Source organism: Dromaius novaehollandiae, chromosome 2, assembly GCF_036370855.1.
Source record: "Dromaius novaehollandiae isolate bDroNov1 chromosome 2, bDroNov1.hap1, whole genome shotgun sequence".
NCBI classification, from domain to species: Eukaryota; Metazoa; Chordata; class Aves; order Casuariiformes; family Dromaiidae; genus Dromaius; species Dromaius novaehollandiae.
In genome coordinates, this window is record NC_088099.1 from 59,284,504 (window position 1) to 59,302,853 (window position 18,350).

The following is an 18,350-nucleotide window of genomic DNA, read 5'->3' on the forward strand; positions in this document are numbered from 1 at the left end:
TTTTTAATGTTATTTTTCCTAAGTATCTGTTGACTTTCAAATGAAACAAATAAAACCCCCCTATCCCACCATGTTCGGTGTTGTCATTGAAAAATTGTGTTAAAGCTGTTGCATCTCACTGAATTCAAAACAGTCTGAGTAGAAGCAGCGAGAAAGAATTTCTTTTTTTAATGCTCTGATACAACCCACTGATTGTGCCATCTGTCCGACACATGATGCAGAATCTCTAAACAGAGAATAGCTGTGGGGGACATAGTACAGTATTTGTAGATCTGTGCTTGCTAAGAGATAAGAGCTTGTATTAGAATAGCAAATTCAGCTTCTTTGAGCATAATATGTTAGATATGCAGTATATTTCTGGCATGAAAAGAGGAAAAAAATTAGCAGGTCTGTCCAGATGGAGGGGGGAGTGTAGCCACAGGCAGGACAAGAAAAAGGTGCTCGCTCCTATGTGAAGACCATGTCAATGCAATCTGCGTATCATGAACATAAAGGAAGGCGTTCGGAGTTTTAAATATGTGTCTCTGCAATGCAGGAAGTCACATGAAGGATAAAAAAAAAACCATACATGTGTATATATATAGCTCAAATTACCATGGAAAGAGTGTGCAAAGCTGCTAATAAAAGTGACAGAGCTAAGTGCTTCACCTAAGTATTTAATAGAACTGTTACAGCTACCTCAATAAATCTGTCCACACCAAATATCAATTATGTAGAGATATCTCTCATGCAATAATAATTTCTCTAAATAGGCTCCTCATTAGCACCTCCCTATTTTTATTGGTAAGGATAGGATGTCTTCATACTTTTGATTGGCATATGACAGCTTATCTTTAAAAAGTTTGATATATTCACAGTCATTGAACCTCAGAAAAACCTGTGGGTATCACAACCTTGTTGCAAGGAATTCTAAGGACTCTGTGCAAAGCTGTACAGACTGGAGACAGGCAAACTTTCTATCCATTCAGCAGCTCTGCCTGGATCCCTCTTTCAAACAGCTCAGGTTTTTCTTCAGTAGTCCTCAGCACTAACCATTGCTACAGTAAAATCACTGGGGAAGTGCCCAAGAACCGCTACGGCCTGGGTCTGCAGGGTCACCTGAAGGTTGTGCAGGCTGCTCTTTTACAAGCCCTGTAGGTACAGGGCCGGTGGAAGGGCAGCCGAGTAGCTCCTGGGTCATGGAAATTGATGGTATGTTCACAGAGTTTTACTGCCTGTGGTTCTCCCTGGCTTCTCCTTCCATCCTAAAATACACCGTTAAAATCGCAGGCCCTGAAGCAGGAAAGAGCCTTTCAGCAGTGATACTGTTAAATTTGATGAGAACTGAGCCATTATATTTTAAATTCATTATATATTTAAGTACTTGCCTAAACAGCACAGTACAGAGTGAACAGAAGCAGTCTTTCCTAGCCACAATACCTCTAAAGCCAAAACTACAACCTGAAGAATTCAACAGCAATTTTGCCACAGAATTTAAGTTAGACAGAGCTGGAAGTACTGCCCATGCAAACTCTGTAGATTATATACAGAACAAGTTAGCTGGCTGTGGATGGATTACAAAACCTTAGGAGTTTCACTAGAAAAGGCAATGGAGCTTGTAATTTTAGCAAGACAGAAAAATGAATACGTAAGACCAGCTTTGTGAAACCAACAGAGCCAACATACTGTATCAACTGACCATCAGCTACTGTGTTTTCTCCCAAAATATTCTGACTTGCCTAAAATTAGGAGTTAAAATTCTATAAGGTGGGAAAGCTTATGAGATCAAAATGCCAGGAATACAGGAATTCAACAAATTAAGAACAACCCAGCTCTGTGCAGTAGGGGTTTATAGGCAATAAACATAACCATCCTATCAACTTACTAAGTACAACTTTATTTACCAGTGTAACAGCAGTGCCTTCAGACTTCATTGTGATGGCACTGTATAAACAAATGGCAGGTGACAGTCCAAATCCTGAAAAAATTACTAATTGAAAAAAAACAAGGTAGTTTGAAGACAGGAAGAGAAGAAGCAAAGGAACAAGGAGTGCGGTCTTTTGTCAGAGTTTCACCCACTGACCCCCTCAAGAATACCACCATCACCACCAGCTTCTGTATAGAAATTTTCATCAGTCAATCTCAAAGTATAATATGAAGGAGGTCAGTGACATTTCTCCTGTTTCTGAAGTGGGGAAAAAGAAGCACAGTTCAGTGCGCTTGGAGTGGCCCAGGGTCACCCAGCAAACCAGTGACAGACATGGGAAAATGCCCAAGTCCAATGATTGCCAGCGCAGCTCCCCATCTACTGGACTATGTTGTTTCTAAAATAAAATACAATGGAAGTCTTTAAGGGGACTATAATAAGAAATCTTTTTCTTATGAGGTTCAATCCAGAGAGAACATTGGAACCACTATCCAGAACATAGGCAGTGGATATTCATGGCAATAAATATCTGTGTTCATAACAGATCATAAAAATCACAGAAGTGCGAAACACTAAGCAACTAATGAGGCCTATGCCCTCCTCCATTTCATAAAACGGCAAGAGGCATGCAGGAAAAGAAGCACTGAAGCCTAGTGGTAGAACGAGTGCTGTTTAAAAGTGTAAGGGTCCTCTGCAACTCATAACAAATACGAAGAATTGTTAGGCCTTTTTCTGAGGTGAGAGTGCCATCCAGCAGGTCCTAAATCTTCAATCTGTTAATCCTGTAGATAATTCCTTCCTCTTTCCTGAGATTGTAGACCTGGGACAGTCGACCCTTCATTATTGTTAGTTAGAGGAGTTTTTTCTTTGAGGATGTGAATATGAAACTACCTATCTGTAATGGCTATCCTAATATAAACCACTTAAAAAAGGGAGGGATTTCAGTTAAAAAAAAAAAAAACAAACACCCCTCCCCCCAAAACCTATGGTTTCTTTAATCTGTGAAATAATAACCTTCAATATAACCTAAACCAGGTAGGGCCTTTTTTCAGTGTAGCTATAAAGTGGAAAATATGTTAAGAACATCTACACATCGGAGAGAGCATTTCCTAGTTTTCAAAATATTTTGTCACAAAGGTGAAGCCAAAGAAAAAATGAGCACCTTCCTCAGAGCAGCCTAGCCAACACAAGTCAAAATATACTTGTCTACTTCTAAGCCAGTTCATCCTGACATCTCTCCTCCTGCCCCCTACACATGCAGAGAAAGGTTTTAGAGGCTCCAATCAACGGAAAACATGGCCTAATTTCAGAGCTGATTAATAGCTGTCTTTAAAACATCTAATGATCCAGCTGTGATGCCATTCTTTCTGGGACACACACCCAAATCTCCACTCCCACTGAAGACTGAGGCTCTGCAGCTGTTTGCTTATTTTTCCTGCAAAACTTCCTTCCATTAAACAAAATGCTGATGGATTCATTTTCTATAATCAGGAAATATGTATTACTGAGACCTTCCATCACAAAACTTCAAATAGTCTTCCCACTAGCTAAGAAGCTGCTCTGAATACTATGACATTGCAAAGTTTGAATTTATGTTAATACTGTCACTGAGATTGCCTGCATGGAAGTTATTCAAACACTCTGGATTAATGACTGAGCATTCCAGAGGAAATTAAAAGAAAAAGAAGTTTATATAAGAAATGGTATTTATCTGACACTAAAAGTTGTTTTAAATAAGTATTTTGCATTTTAGGAAAAATGACAGCATTAATTGTCTATTCTAGAAGTAGAAAATCTTAAGAAAACAGAGTAACTCTGTGTGAATGTAAAATTATGATGAAACTCTAAAAAGCATTCTGGATCTCTGGAGGTACCAGATTTTTCTCAAATCTGTTCATAAAACAACAGTAACAATACAACATACTTGGAGTTTCTTCTCATTCTAGGATTTCAATGTATTTTTATAAACACTAATTAATTAAACTTCAAAATGCTCCTGTGAGATACAGTAGGTATTATTATACCTATTAAACACACACAAACCGGAGTTACGATGTTTAATTATATTCAAGTTGTTTCTTTTTAAATTGATTTTCCTCTATAAAAGAAGATGCTGATTGTCTATTACTTTTAGAACAGGTTTTTATGGGTTCGTTTTTTAATAGGCAACATTTCGCTGTGCCTATGTTTGCACATGCATTTACTCATTTAGGATTTAAAAATACAAAACCAAACAAAACCAGGTAACATGCACAAATGGCTTGAAAAACAAGCCTCAAACCAGAACTAGGAGTGAATATAGGAATGTGCAAGCTAATCTGACCAGGAGGCTCTTTTTCCATTTTTGTAATAAATCACCACAACAAATTCAAAGATAAGAAACACCCCACTACCCTACCCCCCCCCCCCCCCCCCCCAAATCTAGGCTGTCTGGAAACAGGGAGCCCCAGGAAAACATTTTCCTGACCCAAAAGAGAACAATTACATGCACTGAAACAGAGAAGATACTCAAAGAACTTTTTGTATCTTTTCTATTTTAACCATGGATGGCCTCATTATTCAAACAAATTATCCTGTCTTTTGGATCTTCTACCAAGAGCTTTGGATCAAGAGCATCTGCAATGGTTTGCATCTGTTTTGGTCATTGCACATGGTATGTTAGTGTGTTATTGGTGGCCAGGGACAAGGCAATCGGGGAGCATGACCTGCTGCTGCGCAGCCACTCGCTTTGAAGGAGCGCGGCACAGTAACACACAACTAACGCGGAGCAAAGCCAGGCGCCATCTCAACCCAGTGTGTTCCAAAGTGAAACTGTGCATTGCAGAAAGCAGCACTTTCTCATCAGTTTTCAACTTACCACCTTTCAGTTCTGCTGAGTATTCCCTGCTGGCTCCCGAGCCTGCATTTCATTCAAGTTCCAGAAGAACAAGATGTATTTAGTAATTACCTAGCTGTAATAACCAATTGCTAAGTCTTTCAACAGCAGACAGAATAATGAATATGTATATGTTCTGAAACTAAAATATTCAAGGCAATGCAATTGTACTAATAATTAGCTTTGCTTTGATACAAAATCCCATCTGATTGTATCGGATGACCTACATCAGTTACTGACACAGGAGAGTCTGATTTGCCTTTTTTGGTTGTCCAGGAAGTAATTCTCCATGGAAAAGTAATTCTCCGTGGAGAACCCTTGCTTAGCACCTGAGAGTGTGAAGCTCCCATGTAATTATCACTGTGACTGTCATTCCCAACCAGATTAGCAGCAGCAGAGACTAAAGTATCATCTCCAGGCTATGGAAGAAACTATGTATCTGAATCATCCTCTACTAGCTCCAGCAAACCTTGATCTGACAAGGCCTGTCTCTAGTCACACGGTGACTTGCCATCTTTTCCCTCCCCCCTCCTTTTCTTTCTTTTTGTCTTTTTTTGGAGAGAAAAGGCTGCACAAGTCCCAGACTAGGGGGGAGGAAAAGAACAAAACTAGCATCCAAAATATTTCTCTTCTGCATATGGGAAAACTTCACAATGCCATACCCTTTGGTGTATATTATTTGAATTCTTTTCTGCCTTACCTCTGCAGTGTTTTAATCAAAGTATCTAACTGAAAAATGGAAGGGAGAAGGAGAAGCCCATGTAAAGAATCCAGACAGGTTTTCTTTTGTGTGGTGATGGCTATCGATAGGGAAGGAAACGATATCATCCACTTGATGGCAGTTGGAGGCAAGGTGTTAAAATACCAGTACCTTTTTTACAGAGACGTGAAAAACACCACATTTTGTTTCTGATGCATAAATTCAATTACCTTTTCAAATCTGAAGTTGAAATATTTTACGGATTTAGATGTAAAGTCAAGACAAGCCAGCTCAAGACAAAAAAAGATCTTGAAATTTTGGTTATTATGCAACACACCAATGATCACAAGAACAATCAGTCAAGCTGAAAATTACGACATCGGAAAGTGGCATTTCTTCCAGAATAAAATATAACCCATCAATGTTAGATTTTGTTATTGGAATGTGCAAATACGTTTCACTCATCTTCCTTTCCCATCACCCATGTATATAAATTTTATGTAGTAGCATAAAAGCCACAAAGTTAAAATGGCTGCAGTAAGAATTGTGAAACCTTATGCTCCTGCCAGATGCTAGCATATCTGCAGCAAAATAAAGACACATTACAACCTTTACAAAGCACCGTCAAGTAGCTATTATACAGTAGTTTCACCTTTCAAGTCAGTGATGCAACATGCCAAGAAGGTACCCATGGAATATCTAATCTGCAGTTTCAGTCCTAAAACTGTTCTACATAAAAGCTACAACGCTAAAAGCAACACGGGCTAGACAGAAACCTCGTCATGACTGTCCGGCTCTATATCATTCCCTCTGAGCCAGCAGAGATCAAATATATCAGAAGACATACAAATGGGCTGAATCTGAAGAGAATTCAAAGTCAATTTAATTATTTCTCAAAGAGGGCATAAGGAAAGCTGTAAAGAATTTCCACCTTTCAGCCGATCTGCTAAGAATGTGCTGGTGGTCAGTAACCATGGCTTAAAAAAAGTGCGAGTACCTTCTTAAGCCATAATGACTATCATTTTTAGTTATGTATCCTTCTACTCTTATAGCACAAGATTTTGGATTCTTTTATAGCTGTAAACCCTTTTACACCAACTGCATGTGCCCCACAGCCTCTGGAAGGGAATCTATAATCACACTAGCTCCATTAAAAATTCTAAATGCTCAACAGAGAATAAGGAAGAAAGTCTATTTCTTCTCTGCCCGAGCCTGCATGCTTTGGGCCCATAAACCCAGGTCCATTGAAACCCCCAGCTCAGCAACACTGCCTTTAGAAATCATACCTAGGGCATAGGTTTTCAAGTAAAAGAGCAGAAATCTCCTTCTGGAATCTTTTAAAACAAAGCCTGTTAAAATGCTAAGGCAGATTCTCAATTGCCAACTGAGTTTGACAACTTAGCAAGCTATCCAAGGCTGTATTTTACAGCAGTCCAATCCTACACTAGCAGAAAGAACCTAGAAATTTTGAAAAAGATGTGCCAGGTGAGATGCTTTCAGCAGAGATAAACACGTACTACTGCTACGGTACAGGCAGTACAGTGTACTAAGGAATGCCCCCCTAAGAAGGGCATACAGTTCTAGTCCTCTGTCCAAGAAAGATTAATTTCAACTGAAATAGATGAGTCCCTAAGCTGGGCAGAGGAAAACAACCAACCTAGAAAAGGAGGCTAAAAGGAGGAATACCACTGCTAGCTCAGGAGGAAAAGGAGCTGCAGACTTTAAGGGACAAAAGAACACAAATGCAGCCATGCTGTCATGCCAAAGATCTATTGCTGTGTCCTGTCTCAGGATATTTAGGGAAGGACTATGAAGACAGGGCAATACACAGTGGTATTTCCCTCAGCACACACTACCTCAGAGGACTGCCACATGCAGCTTATTGATTTTTTAAGCTGGAGATGGTATCACTGTGTATAATGGATTGTTTTTAGTTTGTCACTTTTTTTTCAGAACCCATTTATACTTTTGGTACACACAACTGTAGCCCAGCTGTGGGACTCATGGCTACGGATTACACAGTGGAGTCTGGCCAGGGGATACATGATGCGCTTACCTGGGAGACTTGAACCAAGTGAACCAAATCCCTAAAATTCCCTCCAATCCCTGCTGGTCCCAACCCGAAATAACTGTACCTCTTGGGAAATCAATATCTCAATGGCTACCTGATTACACATGTTGCTCTCACACTGACAACTAAAATTAAAGGGCTGTTAAAGTGGAGACCAACTATTACACTTGAGTTATTAGGTAACTGAATTTAACTCCATTCTTACACCTACATAACCTCTGTGTGCTCAGAGATAAATACATAAAAAACAACCATCATATGCTATGGACACATGTTATAAGAGAAGGGCAGTATTTTTAAATATAATTTCACTACCTACAAAATATTAAGTGAATTTTTAGAAAAATCAAAAAAATCCTTTGTCCTAATTTACTTCTATTAGGATAAAAGAATGACCCCAAAACACTAGAATTCCAGTTTTTTATTAGCTTCACTGATGATCTCAAACAAGACAAATGCTCTGTGACTTAGTTTCCTCAATGGAGAAAACGGGAAGGTAGCATTCTCTAACCACAAAAGTTATTTCAGATTAGGTAATGCATTTACTTTTTGTAAAGTACCTACATAGATTGCTGATGGCAGGTGCTATGTAAGTGCAATGAATTATTTCCTTATGTTTCTCCACTTCCTCCTCTGCAAAGGAGGGAACTTGTCATTCTTCCTTTTATTAGTGAATGCAGCTGGGAGCTAAATACACTGGTGACTCCAACTGACTGATTTGGTAGTGTTTATGCAAGTAAGCAGCAAGGAACACTAAATCAGAGCATAAACAAATCTTAGGCTAAATGTGCTGATGAAAACCTAACACATACTAAAAATTGTATGTTCCTGAAATCAATATTGAGTGGGTAAAGATCCCAATTTTATTTTCTGGTTTAATTTTCAAATAATTTCAGTGCTAAGGCACAACAGCAGACTGCACAGGGAGAAAATACTGAAATTGTTATTTTCCCCAAATTTAGAAACCATCTGTTTTGAAGTTGTTTGGCTAAGCAAAATACAGGACTCGGAGCCCAGCTAAGTACTTAAACACATACAAAATACCTTTTCTCCAGTGCCCAAGAAGAATGTCTTTAGCCAAGCTGTTTTGCATAGGGCATCCAATTTATCCCTTTTCAATTTGCTCTGGCATCTGCCTTGCTGGTGCTAGGGTAACAATCACATCAGGGTGCTCCACAAAGGTTAATGCAGACAACAGACTGGCAGCACTTTGAAGTGTAAGCAAACAGGACTATCATTTCACTTGCATCTAAAAAGGTCAACAAAACAGAACCCAATTCACTTCCCTTATACAAGCACAAGGGCAGGCACATGAGAAAAAAAGCCGGCAAGTTCACTGTCAGTTCTACGATGCCATAGGAAAAATAACAGACAGATTTGAGCACTGCAAGTGAAGTGATGTAAAGAAACAGAGCAGGGAGCAGAGGCTGCTAATGGTCAGGGGCTCCTCTTTGGTAATATCCTGCTTATTTGTTCCTCAGTGAATAGAACAATTTATGCAGAATGAAGAGTTACCCTGTAATTTAATTACCATGGGTTATTTTTTGCATTCTATGATACACAAAGAGCTGATACTAAACTCAAGCTGCTGCAATAAAAATCCCTTTAAATTAATCTAGTTACCAAATGTTGTTACCGTGATTGTTGAATAATTAGCAAATGGCAGGTGAGAAAACAAACAGAATTATAGCAACATTCAGATGATGTGAACTTCCATCATCCCACCCTGCTTTTCTAGGGACTTGCTTGTTTATCTTGCTTCCATCAACTTCCCATTATCTAAACAAATCTGTTCTGCCCCAAGTGGTTGTTATAATGGGGCTGTACTTCATTCCCATGGCCATCAAATACTGCATTATAAATGCCTTGCAAGCCTTACTGATCTACAGGGCACAGGGAATTCACAAAGGCCGACTTTAACCTGAGGAGACAGGACTCTGCAAAGCCAAGGAGAAAGGCAGGAACCGTGAGAGCGCAACATAAGAATGAAGGGAATCGGCGTCTCCTCTTCTGCTTTTAACTAGTGGATTGGTGGGTCTTTCCCACCCAAAGCCATCATCCAGCAGTGCTCAGCTTCCCAATGGGCAGTTTCGAGCTCTCTCCTTTTAACACTGCTTCCCAGCTGCCTTTATATTCAGGCCTCAAGCCGCAGCTGGAAGAAGCTCAGTGCTTAGCCATTGCCACCAATGGCAACGTTCACCAGTTATTCAGGTAACAGCTCTAAGGTTACCCTATCCTGCAATACCAGCCATGCATAGACTTAAAATATTACCGTTTGAATTCCTGTTTGATACACCATCATCTTGCCTACAGGCTCCATCCTTGCTGAGGAAGAAAGTGTTTACAACGGTATATAATGATAAACATATAAAGCCATCATCAATCATTCATCAGTTACAATTACCATTTGCATCCATTTATCTAATCACAGTCTGCAGTAACTGCCGCACTTAAGCAGTTCAAAACCACTTTAAAGATGGAAATGTTGAGGATAACTGCTACATAATTACCTTCACATTTTGTAGCACTCTGCTAACTCATATTTCTGTCCCTTTTCAGGCTTAATGTATATTAAATAAAGAGGAATTATTATTTACATACACCCCCACTCACCTACATGCTCACATGTACCGACTGTGACAGTGCAAGTGAGAAATGGCAGAGTAGTCTGATAAACTGTATTTAATGTGCAACTTCAGCTGTCTCAGACACTCAGCCCAGTAGTCTCTCTCTGCTGGCACTTTAAATATGGTGAATCTCACATCTAACTATTACAAACAAGACCCCTCTCTTTTTTCCCTCCCCCTTCTCCTCTGCAAGATCACCTGCCAGAAAATTATTTCCTATCTTCCCCGGACTGCAGAATTCATTCCCAGCCTTCCCTTCCCTTCCTATTTCTGTTCTTCAACTCCACTAAAGTGAAGCTACTAAACACTGAGTCCTGGACTACTGACAGCTTAAAGGTCAGATAACTTCCAGCTTTGAAAAGCTTGACGCAAGAGCTCGAGAGGACAGAAAAGAGTTTGTTCTGCAGTGAATATAATAACTTAATTTGCAGAAGGATTTTGCTATATTACATAAATAATGGACCCCTGAGAGTGGAGTTACCGATATTTGTGTGCTCTTTCACTTTTTATGTCTTTTCGTAACCTGGTAATATCCAACTTTCTGCACCAAGCCTGAATATTGATGTTTGTTTGATGAACATGGTAAAGATTTTGGAGATGGAATCCAGCTCTCATCACAATGCCAGTACTGTGATTCCCACCAACCAACCAGCTGAACATGCAACTGCTACTTAATGGTTTCCTCTACAGCATGTCCCTAGGTAACAACATGAGAGGACATTTTTCTTTTTTTTCATTTCAGCTGACTCTTAATAAAGAGGACTATGTACAGGGAGGTTTTACTATAACTAACATTCATAACACAATCCCAGACTGATTTTTCCTTCTCCAGTCTCTTTCCTCCTTCAACCTCCGTGTGCCTGCCAGAAGGCTGTAGCACACCACACCATGCTCTTGTTAGGAAACTCAGTTGTGGTTGCAGCATTTCTACAAACATCAGTTCAGATTAGAAAAAACAGTTTAGGCTTGTAACAGAAAGTCGATAATGGGTGCTGTGGAGCAAGCCTGGTCTACAGACAACTGCAGGTTCCAGTTAAAGCAGGTGAACACACAAACCACCTCCCCTTTGGGTATCATGGGAACCAGACTCAGCTTCTCATGAGCAACAGCTGAGAGCAGCGGGACTTACAACCTGGCACGGCAGCAGGCACACAGGCAGCCCCCAGGGCTTTCCGACTGCTTGGCACACACACTCTTCATCCTTGTACTCCAATCCTGCACGTATCTGCTAAAACATTTTGAATATGTTCTCTGGCCACAGTGTCAACTGTGCTCTGACAAAAAACCCCAACATACAACGATTACAGTGCAGGCTGCACAACCTACTCTGTAGGTGGCACTGTATGTTAAACAATGAATTTCTTCTCTTTCCACTCTACAGTTTCTGAGCCCAACAACCCAGATGCAGCCTCTAACACAGAAATAATACAAAAAAACACACTTAAAATCAGGAATCACTCCATAGTATTAACTTTCCACTGTAATTCCAGAAGACACCTCCCAATCGCGACTAATTGCGTTTATCCCTGTAGTACCTGACTAACAAGCAAGGCTGGGTACACTGTACAAAGCAAGTATAGCAGATGGCCCCTGCTCCAAAGAGTTAACACGACAAGCAGCAGGAGCAGCAGCACAGTATCCTAATGAGAGCTAATGATGTGTTCCCTTCCTCCTGTTGGATCCCCAGCCTGTTGTGCTACCCACTGAGTCAGCAAGCGGTGCTACGTGCCATGCTAACTACTAATAGATACTTTTTTTGAACTGTCTTCTTTACCAGTAACTTCTGAAGGATTTGTTGAAAAATGGCATCAAAGGAGGCACAGCACAAAATTGGTAAAGAAATTCAGAAAACAGCGGCACAAAAACAAGACTAAAAAAATGCATCAGGAATCGGTACCCCAGAAGTTAGAGAAGGGCATAGGACAGGATGGCAAACGTCACAACAGTCGGTAAAATTCTTCTGGGGCAAATTCAGCTGCAAGACTAAAGTAACTCTGGAGGGATTATACAAGCTAATATAAACATTCACTGACCTGACGGTTTGTCTGAGGCATATGGGATCTAAAATTAATTGCTAACAGGAAAGCTCCCAAAAACCAAAGACAAGTCTTATATGTTACAGGTCTATTCTAGAAGTGCATTAACATCAGTGGTTTGGGTAACAAAAGACAGCAGCAGAGAATAAGCGGCATGCACAAACTCTAAAGGTACCAATCAATCTTCTTATTGCATGTTGCAAATGAGCAACATAAATCTCTACATAAGCTCACAACAAAAAGCTGTCTTTCGGAGTATTGCCAGCATTGATTGCAGCTGTCAAAAAACTGCTGCAGGCTTCTGCAGCGTTACAAGGGAAACACATCAACACGTCATATTTTAAAATAATTAAAAAGGAACAATATTTAATTATTCTGGCACTACTAAGACTGGTATTGATGTTAGTGTTTCATACATTCCAGCCCATGAAATAACACAGAAAATTTTTCCTATTCCCCAGTGAGTGCCTTGTATTGGCTGCATAAATAATTTTAATCTGGATTGAAAATCTTACTCTACATATGGGAGACAAAGCCACAGAAGTGTGGCAAATTTTTAGCATTGTTAAAAAAAATAAAAAAATACCACTACAGTTGATTCATTAAATCCTGAGTGTTTTGTTCTTTTAGAACTCTGCAGAACTGTACCATAAATGCTAATGCTTTTGCCAAGTTTAATGAAAACTTTCTGATTGTTTACAAAAATTCTGGTATGTATCCAGAACCTCTAGGGTTTTTTTTCCTGATTCTTTGTACAAAATTTACTTGATGCATGGACATGACAGCTGTGTTGGTAGGAAACCACATCTGCTGAACTACAGGTAAAGAAGCCACATGTGAGAAGTATTTGCAAGTCATTTGTCTTACTACATCTTCAGACACTCAATAGTAAAATCAGGAGGAATTCATGTAAATTACTACAGCCAATCAGCAATACATAAAAAATGTGCCAAGCTAAGAAAAGGGAGTTTTACAGCATTAGTGAGGGAGCAGAGATATTCAAATAGGAACCAGCACTGACAGCTAACCCTGGAGACTGAGATTAAAGTTACTACCACCTTATTTTACATATAGAAAAGCCATTTCAGGCATTTTTGAAGGTTATATCTCCCTCTGCAGAGTTTGACTTGTGGTAAGTACTTCTGCACATATTTAACTTTAACTTTACACACTGAATAATCCCATTAAAGTCCATGGAACTAGTCACATGTATGAAAATACACAGATGCCTAAATCTTCTGATGAATCAGGGGCTTAAGTTATCCTAATTTAGTGGAGAAAGGAATGGAGGCACTGCCAGCTTCTCTAATATTAAAGTCAATAGGAAATTTTTCCATTAATTCCACAAGCTCAATATTAAGCTCTAATATTTTCATAAAACCTGAATTCTTCAACATATATTCCATATACAGACCACAGGATGACAAAGCATTTTTGTAAGGGTTTTAGAGTAATTAACTGGGGATAAACTTAGAAGAGATTTTTTATTTGTATATATCAAAGGTATTCAAAAATTGTGCAGGTCATCTCAAGCTTATCTTGTTAAAACCTCATAAATCATATAATGTATTCTTTCCATGCCAGACACATCTCATGGGAAACTGAGCTTACGCTTTTTTAAATTAAAGTTATTGCATCTGTTACAGAACAACAGAATAAAACAGATAGGAAGAAGACACGGAATGATTTTGTGGGAGGAGGGTGGCTAAGTTTATACAAAGCTAACTATACATCTTCAGGTCTCTTCTGAATTTCTCATCTGAAAACTGGAATGAAAACTAATATTTGACATACAAAACAATTTAAAAACCCACCATGCTTCAGCTTCTACTGACTAGGCCCATCATGCTATCTACAACACCAAAACACTTATTTATTATTAAATGATGTTTGAAAATACACCACCAGCTATAACAGAGAAAGTTAAATTGTAACCTAACAGCACCTTATTTCAAAATACACTAAGGAAATACCCTGAAAAATACTGACTCATTCATGTTGCAGCTTTAATTTAGAGATTAAGTTTTTAAATGCTTAATCTAGATTTATGATATAAAAGACCTCTATAATTGTGCTGATTTTTTACTATATCAGTACCTTACAAGATGGAAAAACTTGACGTTTCTCTTTATAACTTGTTTTTTTTGTTTGTTTGTTTTTATAAGCAAAACAAACCATATCTTTCTCTCCAACTCCTCTGCTTTAAATCAAGAACCATGTTCCTGATGAGTGTTCACACAGCTGATTAGAAAATTGTCTTGCAAACAGCATCATTAAGTGGCATGCCAATAAGCAGAGATCCAGTGGTATTGCTGGCACCCAAGGAAATTACAGAGTAATGCCCTACGTTTAGGAAACCTAAATGTACAATCCTGAGCTTTCTTACTGGGTAATGAGATTATAAATGATGTGTTCTGATGCTCAACAACACGAGAATATATTTATCACAGGCTGCATTTGCAGAATATAGAAAGGAAGAGAAAATTAGTAACTGGAACAGACTTCCTAAAGAAGCTGTTATGAAGGAATCTCCATTATTAAAGTTTATAAGACAGGATTGTTTATTCAGGATTTGTCAGGAATGATTCAGGCAGAGTGGATCCTGCCATACGAAAGCTATAAGGAACTCGACATCCATTTCATCACTAATTACTTGAATTTACTATTTATTCTATGGCATTTTTATACATTTATATGACCCACAAAAAATATATTAAAAATATTTGACTTGTTTGAGAGGTTTCATTGGTTTTATCTATGTTTTCTTATTAAATGCAAGGGAAAGCTTCAAAATGCAGACACACAGGAAACTTGGCTACTGTGTTCTGACATGGACTTGTACCGACACAATGTGACATGCTACACGAGAGCTGTCTATTACGAGTTTCATGGACACACATTTGCTTGGATGCAATCTGCATGGAAGATGACTCTTAAGGAATGCTAAAGTTGCAAAGTCATTTAAAAGTTATGGAATGCCAGACCTAAAGTTTGCCTGTGAAATTTTAATTCAAGTTCTTTAGCATTCATCCTTTAATTACACAGTCCCATTAACCAAACAGCCCAGACTCTTTCAACGAGCAGCATTCTCTTAACAGACACGCTTTCAGCCCTCATTCACCATAGGGTTATACGCTTTATTTACTGCATGGTACTTAAACTGCTTTGAATGCATGCATATTAAATTCCTCAGGGACTTTTGTATGTTGCTCATTACAACAGAATTGATAATGGTATTGCACCTGTTAAACTGCTCCAGAGCGAAGGCACAGAGAGATTAATGTCAAAGTGGGTACTTGATGCCGCAGGGTTTTTTTGAGTATCTTGTGCTTTATAGGACCAAGGCAGAGCTCTTGGGCATGTCTGGGCCCATCTCCAGAGCCATGACTAAGTACCAAGGAAATGAATGTGCAACTTGCAAGCAGCTTAAGCACCAGACAGGAACTCTGCGGTAAGTAAAAACTTGGGATGTTCAGCTGCCTTAACCACAAGACCATCTTTCATCTTTCTACAGTACTTCACCTTAATGATTCCAGGGGTCTCAATTTCAGCGGTGGGAGAGCCGGAGGTTGTACAGACATGCACCATCAACCATGGTCTCCAGATCTGTGCCCACAGAACCCGTCTCGTGCACTGAATGACGCAGGCAGGGGTCATGAATCCAGACGCACGTTACATCCTAAGACACCATTTAATTCTCTCTCTATTTCTGCCTTTCCCTAATTTCAGAAGCTTGAATTGGTAGCCATAAGACTGCAAATAAGAGAGAGACTTTTCCTTCTTGTTTTTCAGTCAAATGACTAATTCCATCTTATGTTACGCGATCAATACCCAGGCACATCCTGTGGACAGGCCTGTGTCACTTGAGCTGACCAGCTTACTGACCACAAAAGTAGGTTATTATCATTGGACAGCAGTGGAAAAGGAGAGATGAAACATTTTGCCACAGGGTATCATGAATACTTGCTAACAGCAGAGAAATAACAAGACTGAAAAGTTGTGGCCTCAATTCAGTGATTCAAAAGCAAAAATGTCAATTGTCAACTAGAAACATCTCTGTTCTCATTTTCTCAATCTTTGTATTCTTACCTTCTCATATTTTGATTTGTTATCTGTCCTCTCTTCTCTCCAGAACATGTTTCTAATCCCAGACACGATCTCCTCATGTCCCAGTTTTCCCTCTCTTTTTCTCCATCTCTTTTCTTCCCCTCCCTGCTGCAGCCCTGATTTCCTCATGTACAGGTACTGCCCATGACAAGCCACAGTCACTTCCAGGGCAAGACACATATTCACCTTTCAGATACATGTATTTTCTAGTTCACTTGGAAACAACAGATTTGCTTAGTGATCTGTAATTGGCATGTACACCTAAAATTAACAGTTCCAAAATATTGTATTTTACTCAATTGTTACTGGGTGATTAATTACACACTGGGATGCCATAAACAATTTAGAGCCAATAACTGTTTTTTTTTTTTAAGTGTACAACACAAGTCAATGATGACACCCAAAACACTTTCCAAAACTTCCTGTAACAGCAAGGAAAAAAATCCATCTCTTCCTCTTTTCAGCAAATATCTAGTGACAAAACTTGCAAGAGAACAGGGGGCTGTATGTGTACCTCAGAAAAAATGTGGGAAGTGTTTACAGAGGGAGCAGTAAGGAAGGAATTGAGACACAGTATAGGGAATAGTTAGAAGTTTTTATCACTGAGGTAAAGGAATAGATCTGAACAGAGGAAAATTTCCTCTAGTGTCATGTTTTGAGGGAAAAGAGATCAATCACAAACACCTGTATCTACTAAAAATAAACAGAACTAAAAGGTCAATACGCAAATTGCAAGGCAGTAGACAATTCTTAACTGTAATTTCTACCTACTTAAGCAACCTCCCCCAAAAGTACATAGCACATTTGTTCATTAACTGAGTCACCCCAAAAACCTAAAGAGCAGATTTGTTCATTAAGCGAGTCGCCACAAACTAACACATCTCTCTCTCTCTCTTTTTTTTTTTTAAACTGAGGGAGACTTTAGCCAGACATGATTGATTTGTCCTCCTAGTGGTCCTTGCCCTTTTGTGGTTCTGCAGAGAACATTAGGAACTGGCAATAACTCACCACACGCCTCAGAGAGCTTTCTTGTTTTTGGAAATCTCTCAGCAATGTGACATTTACATTTATTATGGCTGATTCTGGGCATTTAAATATGAAAACAATTAAAGTATATTTGCGAGGGATATGACAAATGAGCAGTTGTACTCTGGCCAATTTTTCACTGACTTTCATTGAAGTACACCATTATGTTTCAGTTTTGCCTCTGCAACTGTCCAAGTGAGTGGATTTTTCAAAATCCATACAGGCAGGTTGACTGATGAGAATACCTTTAGGGTTAAATGCCTTTAGTATAAACTCAAAGGTTTCCTTCTTGGACAAGTTCTGCTCCCACATGCACTGGTGAAAATTCAGAGCCACCACTGAAATCTGTAGAATTACTTTGGATTCACACCAAACGGCTCTCTGGCTCCCTTCATACCTCTCTCTTCTCCAGAAAGGTGCTCAGTGCTTACAAATAATATCTTTTAGTAATGGCCAGTTGTTTTGATTTTCACATGGTTTTAGTATTCTCACTAACCACTGCAACTGGAGCGATGAAGAGCTGTCTACACCAAAGCTAGGCTACTTCTTACTGAACAAGCTCATCCAGCTTCGCTAAACTTACCACTGAAAGTGGTTTGAGCTACTTCAGCATTGAAGTGTTTATATGAATCTTTCCATTAGTGGAGCTCTACAGCAGTATTGTCTCCAAACAACATGACCAGATCTGGAAGAGTATGTCTGTTTGCCACTTTCCAGTAGCCTTTCCAAACTGAATGCCAAGACCCTGCTACCCTGTTACAGAACAGCTGAAACCAAATCTCCCTCCCACTAAATCCGAACATTCACTGAAGTCTATCAAAATGGATTCAACTCGTGACAGGGGGAACCTCAAATCCCCATCTCAGGTCCCTTTGCAAAGTCTGATCAGGTTTTCAAACTGCTGTTCAGGATAAAGTGCAAATACAGCTTTAGGGTTCAGGACAACCGAGCTCTATGTTCATCACTCCTTTACTGTGCACCAAATGGTCTTCTTGGTTTGAA

General features: G+C 39.3%; 1 protein-coding gene across 11 annotated transcripts in view; it reads right to left on the reverse strand.

Moving 5' to 3' along the window:
• TPK1 (thiamin pyrophosphokinase 1) overlaps positions 1 to 18,350 on the reverse strand; it is a 311,398-nt gene that overhangs the window by 38,666 nt on the left and 254,382 nt on the right. The gene's annotated exons all lie outside the window — the stretch shown is intronic.